General features: G+C 35.9%; 2 pseudogenes; both read left to right on the forward strand.

The window, feature by feature from the left end:
* The first annotated feature begins 467 nt into the window (after positions 1 to 467).
* Positions 468 to 1407, forward strand: LOC149202754 (uncharacterized; annotated as a pseudogene).
* Positions 1408 to 3935: 2528 nt separating this feature from the next.
* On the forward strand, positions 3936 to 5970 carry LOC149202755 (uncharacterized; annotated as a pseudogene).
* Positions 5971 to 12529: the final 6559 nt, after the last annotated feature.

Raw genomic sequence — 12529 nt, forward strand, 5'->3', positions numbered from 1 at the left:
TAGAATTTACATACTAATCTAGCCTTATTTCTAAAAACTTGTCCATCTGCATCTAACTTGTTCCTAAAGACCCATTTTGTACCAATGACATTTTTATTTATTCTCTTGGAACTAGTTATGTGACAATGACATTTTTTTATTGGTCTTGGAACTAATTACCAAGTATGATTTTTCTCAATCTGATCCAATTCCTCAATCATGACATTTACACAATGTTTATATTGCCTTTCCTAAGAAAAATCTTTGAGCTCAGTCATGGATAGCATGGAAATATGTGCTTGACTAGAGGTACTTATTAGCTTTCTTCTAGTTTGAACTCCTACTTCCTTATTACCAACAATTTGATTTTCAGGGTGATTCTTTTGTACATATCTTGAAGGGGTTTTTGGATGAGAGTATGTTTCCTTTTCTTCTTCTTCTTCTTCTTATTCTTCATGTTGTTCATCTTCATATTCACCATTGATCTGATGAAGTGGGCTGATATATCTTGGATTCTTTCTTTTGAGAGGTAAAGCTTCATCCACCTTCACATCAATGTTAGGGTCCAATAATCTAGGAATCAATATGTCTATCTTAATTTTTCATTTTGGCGGTTACTTTGTAAAGTCTAGTCTATGAAATCACTAACCAATTTCAGCCTCACTTTCAAGGGAAGATCAATTTTGGTTGTGACTCTTTATACAATAGGAAATTGAGTGTCACTAAAGAATATTTGCACTCAAACAACAATCGATATGCTGCACTTCAATTTATTCAGCAAGGATTTGGGAACAACAAAATGTATTCTCAATTACCTTCACGTATAGACTCAGATTTTAGTAATTATTCTAATGTACAAACATGTGGATAACGCAAAATTGATACATGCTGTCATTGGGAAGTGAATGAGGAAAACTTTGACTTTAAAAAAGTCAAGAAAATGAATGGAAGTAAATATCATGAAACTTATGTTGTTGATGGTTGTCAACGTCAAGCATGGAAAATGGATAAATTCATGGATGGTACTGGGCTTGAAGGCTCCATAAACCACTATCTGAACTGTACAAATGAAAAAATCTTATGAGAAGGGTGGAATTAGGCGGCGTAGAATTTATCAAAGGGAGTTGGATTCTATTGTTGTTGTAAAGTCTGCAGAACATTTGCAAAATTGTGATCTTCCTCCCCCGTAGTCACTCTGGCATGAGAGTGCACCTTTTAAAAGCAATGACAAATTTAAAGAGATGGACATGTCTAAATCCAAAGATGCAGATTTTTCAACTTCTGTTGGCAGGTTCAAATCTCCATATCTAGAAGAGAAGGGTTTTGCTACTTTATGGCCATTCACCCTCAACTTCAAAAGCCACTGAATCACAAGTTGCACATAAATCATCCTCAGCTAATTACTAAGAGAGAATCATTAGAATGTGAACAAAATTCCATGATAAATTGGCAAACTATAGTGGCACATCCATTCAATTTCCATTGTTTTAAACTCATATGACTCCTCCATATCCTGGGTTTTCATACAATTTTCAGTTCCTTTTGAGTCTTAGAGAGTTTATAAACATGCTCATTTTGTCATTTTTAAAGTTTTGCCTATATGCTATGTTTTTCTCCATGTTGCTGAAGTTTGAACTTGTGTAACTAAGAGTATGCTATGTAAAGTTCCATGATTCCATGTTTTGATGAAAGTGTGGACATTTTGGAAGGTTTGAAGTGTGCTGGGTAATGCAAGGTGAATGAGATTGTTGACTAATCATTATAATAATTTTGGAGTGGGATCTATCAATGCAAGTTCAGAATTTCACTTCTGTTGCACAAGTTGTGATCGATCAGTTGGGAGGTCTGCAAGGGCTGAAGAGGGTATCTCAGAGGTTCTACACCAACACAACATCACCTCAAATGCACCCATCTGATTAGTTTTATCCAATACAGCCTGCAACCATGCTGAGTTATAAACATATTTCATTTTGCTATGTAAGTATATCAGTCATGGCTATTTTTACAAAATTGTATTGTGGGACCTTCTAGAAGTGTTTTGAGTGGTTGGATAAGTGTGGATAAGTTAGTTTAGTTCATTTTCCAGACATGATGTTTCTAAACTATTTCAAATTTTAAATAAGTGATGTTTCTAAATTGTGATAACTTTTATATGGTAATTCTTATTTTTCTGTAGATGCATTGTATCTAGCCTATTATACTTTTGTGCAATGAATTCGACCACCTAAAGTGGTAATTTCGAAATCCTTATTGTATTTAATGATAAAAGGATATGTAAAAGGGTTCTACTTGGGAGTGTTAGAGGTTATACTACGTTTATGCAATTATTGTAACTTTTTCTGAATGAATTGAAGAAGGAAAGTGCATATTTAAATAGTGATATGTGTGTCTAGCTTATTGGTATCTTGTTTCTCTTGTTGCATGAAATATTTTTCTTTTAGATCTACTTATAGTTTTTAAATTCATAGAGTAAATATCTTCATGTTCAATTTGAAAAAAATTCTCAGAATTCATGAGTTGCTCTAACAAATTCGGCTAATCATTATATGAGTGTCATTTTCTTCCAAGGCAAGTTGAATTCATCCTTGTATGGGTGGTCATGTTGTCATTCTTCCCTTTACTCCATTCATACTAATACTACAACAAAATTGATCAATTACCCATAGGTTTTCCTACCTTGCCCCTGTGTGGATTTCACCATATCCCTGATTCATTTAGACCTATAACAATGCTATGATTTTAAGTAGTCCTGCCCTCTACACCCACCTTGAATAAATCAAACTCAAGATCATCATCTGATCATCATAACCTTCCTAAAATCTAGATCCTATCAGTCATCTAGTTGATGATAGCAAAACCTAGCAAGAGAGCCCTCTCCAAGGCTAGGGGGGTTGGACCTTAGCCTAAAATAGGTTTTGGGTTACCTCTAGTATTTCTCTCCTCAACCTAGAGAAATTTACAAAGTGCTAACATATTGGCATTGTTTTCGGGGAACGAAAGGTTCCATCTTCCCTAGGAAAGATCATCAAAGTTTCATATCTGATTAATGAAGGTGGATAGGAGTCAAACACATGAAGGTTGTATCATTCACCTAGTGACTCTAATCAAATTTAACTTGATCCAAAGCAGGGAAAATTTTAAGGATGGAAGTTTATCTTAAAGTTTAGAAGCCTTGGCGAATCTTACTAGTCCCTAATATGTAAATTGTAATTTTTTTGGTGATAATTTTGTAGAAATATTTATATTTCCATGATTTTGTGTTGGTCGATATAATATTTTGGTGATTTTTAAGGTAAAATAATGGTGTACTATAAGATTTGGGTGAATCATTTTAGAAAATAATGGAAATTGAGAATCTTTTTTTTTTGGAAAAATCATTGAAAATTAGCCCACCTATGAATATTAGCCCCTAAAATTTTCCCTGATCCAAAGACTCCATTAGAAGTAGGATCTAGAAATCAAAGTTTTACTGACAACTCTATTGGCCAAAAATGAATTCAGTTGTGAGGTACGTGCCAATGAATCATGCTCATATACCTAGCTTTCCAAATTGTATGCCTTGTATATATTGACAATCATATTTTCCAAATTTCAAAGATGAGAATGGTGATGATGATGCTTTACATCTTATAGAATTTCATATGCATTCATGAAGGCTTAAAGTTGAATGGCATGAAGATTGTCTCATGAAGATGTTCATGGCTACTCTAGAAGGAAAGGCAATATCATGGTATGAAAAATTACCATCTACTAGTTTATGTTCTTTAAAGCATTTTCATACAGTATGCTTTGAAAATTTTAAAGAATCTTATCCATCTTTATTGTTGGTTCAAAATTGTTGTGGACATTTTGAGAGTTTCATTGAAAATTTGGAAAGCTTGTACGAAGATAATGAGTTCATGGATGAAGAAATTTTAGAGGCCCTTCATGACAATCATTTTCATCACCAAGAAGAAATGGTAGCCTCTCTCTTGGATGAAAATGAAACCGAGCAGGATTTTAATGATGACAGTCATGTTCCATCTTCTGAAGTTGATGAAAATTTGCAGCAATCGTGTCAGTATTTGTGCTCAAAAGTATGAGAATTATTTTAAACAACAGAAGGAAATGGTAAATGAGTAGGATAGTTTCCATGATATTCAGGTGGATTCCTAGTAGGCAATAATTTTTTCCTTATCTGAAGATGAAATTAATCAGGAATTTGATGTAAATTTTCATGTTCATTCTCTTGAGATTGATGAAGTAATGCAACAGGTTTGTTCTCTTGAGCTTGTTGAACATATTCAGTAGTTTTCAAATTCCCAAGAAAGAGATAAGGATAGTAGATCAATTTGTTCTTCATGTTATTCATTTTCTCAGTTTTCATCTCATGAAAAAACTTATGAAAATAATTATCCAGAGTTGCAAGGAAATAATGAAGAAGAGAAAATTGTTCTAGACCCTGTGGATGTAGACATTTTTGTTAGTCAAGATGTGGTTGCCTCAATTAAAGATTTGAAAGAACATACAAACCTTGTCTCTAATCTGGATGATAGGAAAGAAGAAATTGTTGCATTGCAATTTGAGAAGGATCAACCGAATGAAGGACTTCATGATCTCCAAGACCCTTTTGCCAATTTGTTGTAGTCATCAAGGAAGATGGATGTTCTTGTATTTATGGATTTTGGTTATCAATTTCAGTTGAATTTTGAGTTGTTAATTGTAAACATTTTCTTTATATTTGAGAAAAATGAAAGAAAAGTCTAGTCATCAAGCCATTTTCTTTCATGGTTGCACTACATGTTTGAATTCACTTGATCAAGCAACTTGTGGATCAGTTAGAGTGAGTAGGTGTGTGAATAAGCTCAACCCTCTGAGCATATTTTTCAGTAGTGTGAATTTCCAACAGTTTGTCTTGGTAGTTTGGTATTATTTTTCAGTACTGTAGGTGTGAGTGGATATCATCAGAATTTGAAAGCCTGAGGATAAGGCCCTAAGGTTTCATTGATATGTTTCCATATGTAAGGTAAAGGTCAAATCAGTCAGTCAGTTGAGTTTTAGTCTTTTGTGTTTGACTCCATTGCCCAATGGTTAGGCTACTAGTCTGTGGTGTTCTTGGCACCTCACAACGAGGATGCCATCCCCATTGGAGCCAATGTTAGGGTCCTATAATCTAGGAATCAATATGCAAATCTTATTATTTTATTTTGGGGGTTACTTTGTAAAGTCAAGCCTATGAAATCACTAACCAATTTCAACCTCACTTTCAAGGGAAGATCAATTTTGGTTGTGACTCTTTATACAATAGGAAATTGACTGTCACTGAAAAATGTTTGCACTCAAACAAAATTCGATATGTTGCACTTCAATTTACTCAACAAGGATTTGGGAACAACGAAATGTATTCTCAATTACCTTCATGTACAAACTCATATTTGAGTAATTGTTCTAATGTACAAACATGTGGACAAAGAAAAATTGATACATGTTGTCCTCGGGAAGTGAATGAGGAAAACTCTGACCTTAAAAAGTCAAGAAAATGAATGGAAGTAAAGATCATGTAGCTTCTGCTTTTGATGGTTGTCAAGATCAAGCATGGACAATGGATAAATTGATGGATGGTACTGGGCTTGAAGGTTCCATAAACCACTATTTGAACTGTACAAATGCAAAATCTTATGGGAAGGGTGGAATTAGGTGGCGTAGAGCTAATCAAAGGGAGTTGGCTTCCATTGTTGCTATAAAGTCTACATAACATTTGCAAAATTGTGATCTTCCTCCCCTGCAGCCAGTCTGGCATGGGAGTGGACCTTTTAAAAGCAGTGACAAATTTAAAGAGATGGACATGTCTAAATCGAAAGATGCCTGTTGGTAGGTTCAAATCTCCATATCTAGAAGAGAAGGTCTTTGCTAGTTTATGGCCATCCACCCTCAACTTCATAAGCCACTGAATCACAAGTTGCACATAAATCATCATCAACTGATTACCGAGAGAGAAACATTAGAATGTGAACAAAATTCCATGATAAATTGGCAAACTATAGTGGCACATCCATTCAATTTCCACTATTTTAAACTCATATAGCTCCTCCATTTCCTGGGTTTCCATACAATGTTTGGTTCCTTTTGAGTCTTAGAGAGTTTATAAACATGCTCATTTTGTCATTTTTGAAGTTTTTCCTATATGCTCTGTTTTGCTCCATGTTGCTGATGTTTGAACCTGTGTAACTAAGAGTCTGTTATGTAAATTTCCATGATGCCATGTTTTGATGAAAATGTGGACGTTTTGAAAGTTTTGAAGTGTGCTGGGTAATGCAAGGTGAATGAGATGGTTGTCTCGTCATTATAATCATTTTGGAGCGGGAGTTGTCAATACAAGTTCATAATTTCACTTATGATGCGCAAGTTGCAATCGGTCAGTTAGGAGGTCTACAGAGGTTGAGGAGGGTATCTCAGAGGTTCTACACAAACACATCATCATCTCAAACACACCCATATGCTAAGTTTTATCCACTACAACCTACAACCATGTTGAGTTAGAAACCTATTTCACTTTGTTGTGCAACTGTTGCACAAGTATATCAATCATGGCTATTTTTACAAGTTTGTATTTTGGGACCTTCTAGAAGTGTTTTTAGTGGTCGGATAAGTGTGGATAAGTTAGTTTAGTTCGGTTTCTAGACATGATGTTTCTAAACTATTTCAAGTTTTAAATCAGTGATGCTTCTAAATTGTGATAGCTTCTATATGGTAGTTCTTGCTTTTTTGCAGATGCATTGTATCTAGCCTATTAGACTTATGTGCAATGAATTCGACCATGTAGAGTGGTAATTTCAAATTCTTTATTATATTTAATGATGAAAGGATATGTAAAAGGGTTTTGGTTGGGAGTGTTAGAGGCTAGACTATGTTTCTGCAAGTATTGTATCTTTTGTTGAATGAATTGAAGAAGGCAGGTGCATATTTAGATAGTGATACATGTGTCTGGCTTATTGGTATCTTGTTTCTCTTGTTGCATGATATATATTGCTTTCAGATCTTCTTATAGTTTTTAAATTCATACAGTAAATTTCTTCATGTTCAGTTTGAAAAAAAATCTTAGAATTCATGAGTTGCTCTGACAAATTCGGCTCATCATTATATGTGTGTCATTTTCTTCCAAGGCAAGTTGAATTCATCCTTGTATGGATCCTCAAGTTGTCACTCTTTTCTTTACTCCATTCATACTACTACAACAACGAATTTGATGAATTACCCATATGTTTGCCTACCTTGCTCCTGTGTGGGTTGCACCATATCCCCGATTCATTCAGACCTATAACAGTGCTATGATTTTAAGTAGTCCTTCCCTTTGCAACCACCTTCAATAAATCAAACTCAAGATCATCCTGTGATCATCATAACCAGCCTAAAATCTAGATCCTATAAGTCATCTAGTTGATTGATAGAAGAACCTAGCGAGAGACCCCTCTCCAAGTCTAGGGGGGTTGGACCTTAGCCTAAAAGAGGTTTGTGGTCACCTTTGAGATTTATCTCCTTAGCCTGGAGAAATTTATGAAGTTCTAACAAGTTCTTTGCCTTCAAATTTCATGTTACTTGTCTCTCCTCTGTAACCAAGATTAATTTTAATAGGGGAGATCTATGAACACTTAGGATTTCATCCAATTTCTCAGATCCTTTAACAAATCCCATATTAAGGTTGAGTTGAGCTTGGGTATGTTCTAATTCTTTTCTAATGGACACAACTTCTTCCTCTAGTTTCTCACATTCCTTGATCCCCTTCTCTTTCAATTATTCTAAAAAAGTGTCTTCAATATTCTTGGCTTCCTCCAACTCCACCTTCAAAATAAGAGTTGGTGAGTCTTTAGTTTCATCCTTTTCTTCTCCATATTTCATCAAAAACTCCTTATGCTTCTTGTTATTTTCCTAAGGCTTTGTATTTATTCTAAGGCACTGACTAGTTCTCCCTCCATATCTACTACAACTTCTTCTTCTTCTAATTCATAGTCATTTTTCTATTCTTCTTGGTTTTCTATATGCATGAACATGAAATTTTTCATTCTTTCTTCATCAAAGGTTTCTCATACTCATCCTCAAAGGATTATTGTCCTCATGGGTATAGAAGCTCTTCTGCTTTAAGTTTATTTCCTTCTTGACTATCTCATACTTATCCTTTTCTTTATTGTCACACTCATTATTTTCTTTCTTATGTGGACATTTAGATGCATAGTGGCCTACTTTTCTACAATTGAAACATTTGAAAGGAAACTTACCTTTGTATTTGTTGGACCCTCTCTTCAATATTCTAACAAACTTGGCTTCTTATTCATCAAATCCATAGCTTGAGTCTTCTTGATTTTCTTTGGTCTTCTTATCAGCTTTGAAGGCTACTTCCTTTGATGTAGATCTGCCTTTTTTGGTTCTCATTTCATATGCAGTTAATTTTCCATGCATTTGATCCATTGTTAATGTGTTGAGATTTTGCATCTCCTCGATAGCTGATACTTTGGCATTGTATCAGGAAAGAAGATATCTTAACACCTTTTGAACTATAAAGGAATCATCCGCGGTTTCATCAATACATCTTATGGTGTTAACTATTTCATCTACAGGAAGAAAGAATTTGGCTATGTCCTCGTGCTCATTCATCTTTATTGATTCAAATTGAATTCTATAAACTTGGAGTTTAGCCTTATTTACCTTGCTATCACCTTTATAGCAATTCATCTTCTTATCCCATATCTCTTTGGTTGTGTTGCGGTGCATGACTTTAACAAATTCAAATTCAGGAAATCCACTTAGGATTGCATTCACTACTTTAGCATTATAAGAAAAATCAATCTTATCATCTCCATCAAGTAATACAATAGGTTTTTATAGTCATTCAACACTCTGACCCAACATATTTGGACCAAAGGACATTATGTAAGTTATCATTCTTACCTTCCAAAATGCATAATTTGTTCTAGTGAATATATGAGCTTTGTTAGTGAAATTTGCATCATAGTTAGACATGTTTCATATCTAGATATACCTTCCAGTTATTAGATTGCTACTGAAGGAATTGGCTTTGATACCAATTGTTGGAAACCGGGAAGATATTAAGGTTGGTGGGGGGGGTGTGAATCAATATTTTATAAATTTTAACAATTATTTATCCAAACATACACATTCAGCAATACAAAAATTGCAGCCCCAAGGCTTATTTCAGTTGGTTGAGTTCTCGTTGCTAAGTATCTCACCAATTGGGAGGTCATGGGGTCAAATATCCTCGACACCCTTGGGGTTAGGCCTTACTTGTTTGGCCAACGGGTAGATCCCTTCAGGTTGATCTTCTTGGATTTTCCTGTGGATGTAACAGCCACCCAGTGTCCGTAAACCACCCTTAAAAAAAAATACAACAATTGTGCTAGTCACAAAAAGCTTGAACACATGATATTTACATGGAAACCCACATGGGAGAAAACCACAAATATTCTCTTAATTATAATGTAAATGCAATCATTAAATTCAATTTACAACAAACTTTGAGGCTCCAACCTACAGGAGACACCAACCCCCTCTTCTTTGCAAGCACCCACTTGTTGGAAGCACCAACTCCCATTATTTGCAGACACCACCCTATTAGAAGCACCAACCTAAAGGAGATTCCAATCCCCTGATCATAAGCATCAACTTGCTTCAACTACTCAATCCATTTTTCATTCAATTTCAAACCTCGATCTATGGCTCTTCAAATAAATTTCACTCATATAACGTTCTATAACTCCACATATGTTTTCTCTCTCTGGTCTTTTTCATTAATTTATTAGCAATTCATATCTACAATATTCCATTGCACAACAACTTTAGATCTAAAATATTATATTGCACAACAACTTTTGATGTAATATATTTTTCAATTTTCAACCTCTAGTCAAGATAGTTCAACCATCTTTATTTCAAATATGTAACAATTGCACACAACTTCTTCATCTCATTACAACACAACTCTCTCGCCTTTTTATTTTTGAATTATAGCTCTTCTTGTGTCCACAACACTCTGATTGATTGATTTGCATGGGAATACTACTAATCTCACATTGTTTTTGTTTCTATTTATAAACACAAATCTTATAGATTTGTGTAATTTAGACTTCTTTTAATTTCAACCCTTTAACTATTTGTGCACCCAAAAACACCAAATTTTCAGCCCCCTGCAACTTCCCTTAGTGCTTATGCTTGATTCCTCATGATCAAGGAAGAAACCACAGTCTTAACCCTTTTTTGGCACAAGGGGTTGTGCTTCTCCCTGCGCACTACTATGGCCCGATGGCCATTTACCCGATATGGCTTATCTCTCAATTCCTAACCCAAAACACCCTGTGACCTATGCTAAGAACCACATGCTTAACGAGTCTCTCAAATCTTGGGCATCGAGGATCCCACTTCCCTCTATGCTCTATTGTGGTGCGATGGTCCTAGTCCCTATGATGCTTAACGTCTAGCCCCTCTTGACCTATGGTGAGACCATAGGATTAAATGAATCTCTCAAATCTTAGGCATTGAGAACACCTCCAATACTCCAAACTCAAAACTATGAGGTTGAGACTCTAATATGGGATCCACTGCCACATCACTTACCACGTATCACCCCCATGTGTTGCCATGTCATTTGTTTGCCACGTAATTTTCCATGTCACCATGTTGCCACGGGGATGATTAGCCACACAAAAGTTCCAATTGTGCCTTCCACATATCACCACCTCAAGATGCCATGCTAATTACATTGCCACCTAGTATCCATGCAATTTGCACCACTTGTCCTTCCATGTGTGTCAAATTCCTAAGTTGTCAGGATATTAGAGAGTTTGAACATTTTTTAGATAGAGCCAATTCCTTGATGTTCAATGAGGTGATATGCTTGATAGGCTCTCACCCTGTGGGTGCTAGGCTATTGGCCCCTCTATGACCATGGGTAATGAATGGGGGCTTAACCTCACCAAAACTTGGCATTCTTAGCTTCTCAAATCTTGGGATCTCGGGGTTGTCGAACATGAAAACTCCATTATGATGTTTTGATGGCTTGGTGCCCTGAGATAGGACCTACTTGCCACATCACCTACCACCGTGTCTGACACATCATTTATTGCTACTAATAATAACATGCCATGTGTCCACCTGCATACATGTGCCTGCCATGTGTCGCTTTCCACTTGTAAATTTTGCCACCCAAAAGTGTTGAATCCTCCTGCCACATGTCATGCTCACCAATCTCCACATGTCATCATTATCCATGTCTACTCCACAACATCTAAGGATCCACCTGTCCCATCCCACCGCCTGTTGGGCAAGCTCATTGTTGTTTTCACTTTTGTTTGCAAAATTATCAAGTGGTCCAATATATGCCTCATATTTTTTCGCCAGGTTCCTTTTGACGAGGTGTTGTGTGTTGGAAATATGTTGTCATTGATGTCAACCCATGTCAACAGAAGCAAAACAACGACTCATGAGATTAGGTTCCAAACACAAGAAGAAGAGTCAAGGAGAAACATGGATGAGAATGGAGTAGAGACCTTGGAGGCAATTATGGAGTAGCATATCATCTAAAATTCATATGAAACCAACCTAGACGGAAATAGCTTTGGAAAAGCTTTCCAGTGGTATGCAGAAGTTTGAAAATGGCATCCTGAGTTGAGAGATAGAACCAGTTAAATTTCTATGACCCCAAGTTAAATATTACAAAGTTAAAGTTGGTTGGAGGAGTTTCGGTGCACATTTAAGTTTGGTGGAGCAGCCAAACACAATAGAAAGGATAGTGGAGCATTCAAACAAAGGATCAGGAAAATTTGGCAATCCAAGCAAGGCAACGGGAAATATTTCTATTGGTTTGTGGATGATATGAAATGGGGCCTAAAGGCTTCTTGTCGTGCTTACAAGAACCTCTCCCACTCCAAAGCTTATATATTCCCAAATCTATGCTTATGATTGATAATTTGCGGAATTAAAAGAACTTAAATAGGTGTATGCTTGTGTTTGCCTTTAACTGTTAAGTGCTTTAAGTTGATTTGCTTAAACTGATATAAAAACATATAACAACAAATAATGTAGATAATAACCAACACACATAAGAATAATATAATTAGGAGTTCACCCAAACCTCTAGGGCTATGTCTCCTTGAGCTCTAATCAACTCGACTAAGCTCTTTGGGATTATGGTAATGCTTCTTTTACAAGTTCCACACTTAAATCCATTGGTTTACAACTACACCTATGGGTTTAGAATACCATCTTATCCTGCTAGCTGTCCATATGCTACAGACAGATCTAGGCTTCTCTAGACTAGATTCCTTCAATCAGCGCTCCAGGCTATCTTGAGCTCCTCGCTTGCACCAACTCCCTCATAATTATTTTACTGTCTCTGGAATTCCTTCTTTTGTCTTCAACACACTTCAGACATCAGCAATAGCTTGATCATTTGATCTCTTTGCTGTTCTGCAACTTCATTACAACCCATGGCTCTTAGAAGTCTATTTTGAGCTCTCTGGCTCTACGGCTTTAGCTCTCTAGCTAACTAGCTCTAGCTCTCAGC

The sequence above is a fragment of the Pinus tabuliformis genome, chromosome 2_1, assembly GCF_031772625.1.
Source record: "Pinus tabuliformis cultivar Carrire ecotype Pingquan chromosome 2_1, CPIR1, whole genome shotgun sequence".
Lineage (NCBI taxonomy): Eukaryota > Viridiplantae > Streptophyta > Pinopsida > Pinales > Pinaceae > Pinus > Pinus tabuliformis.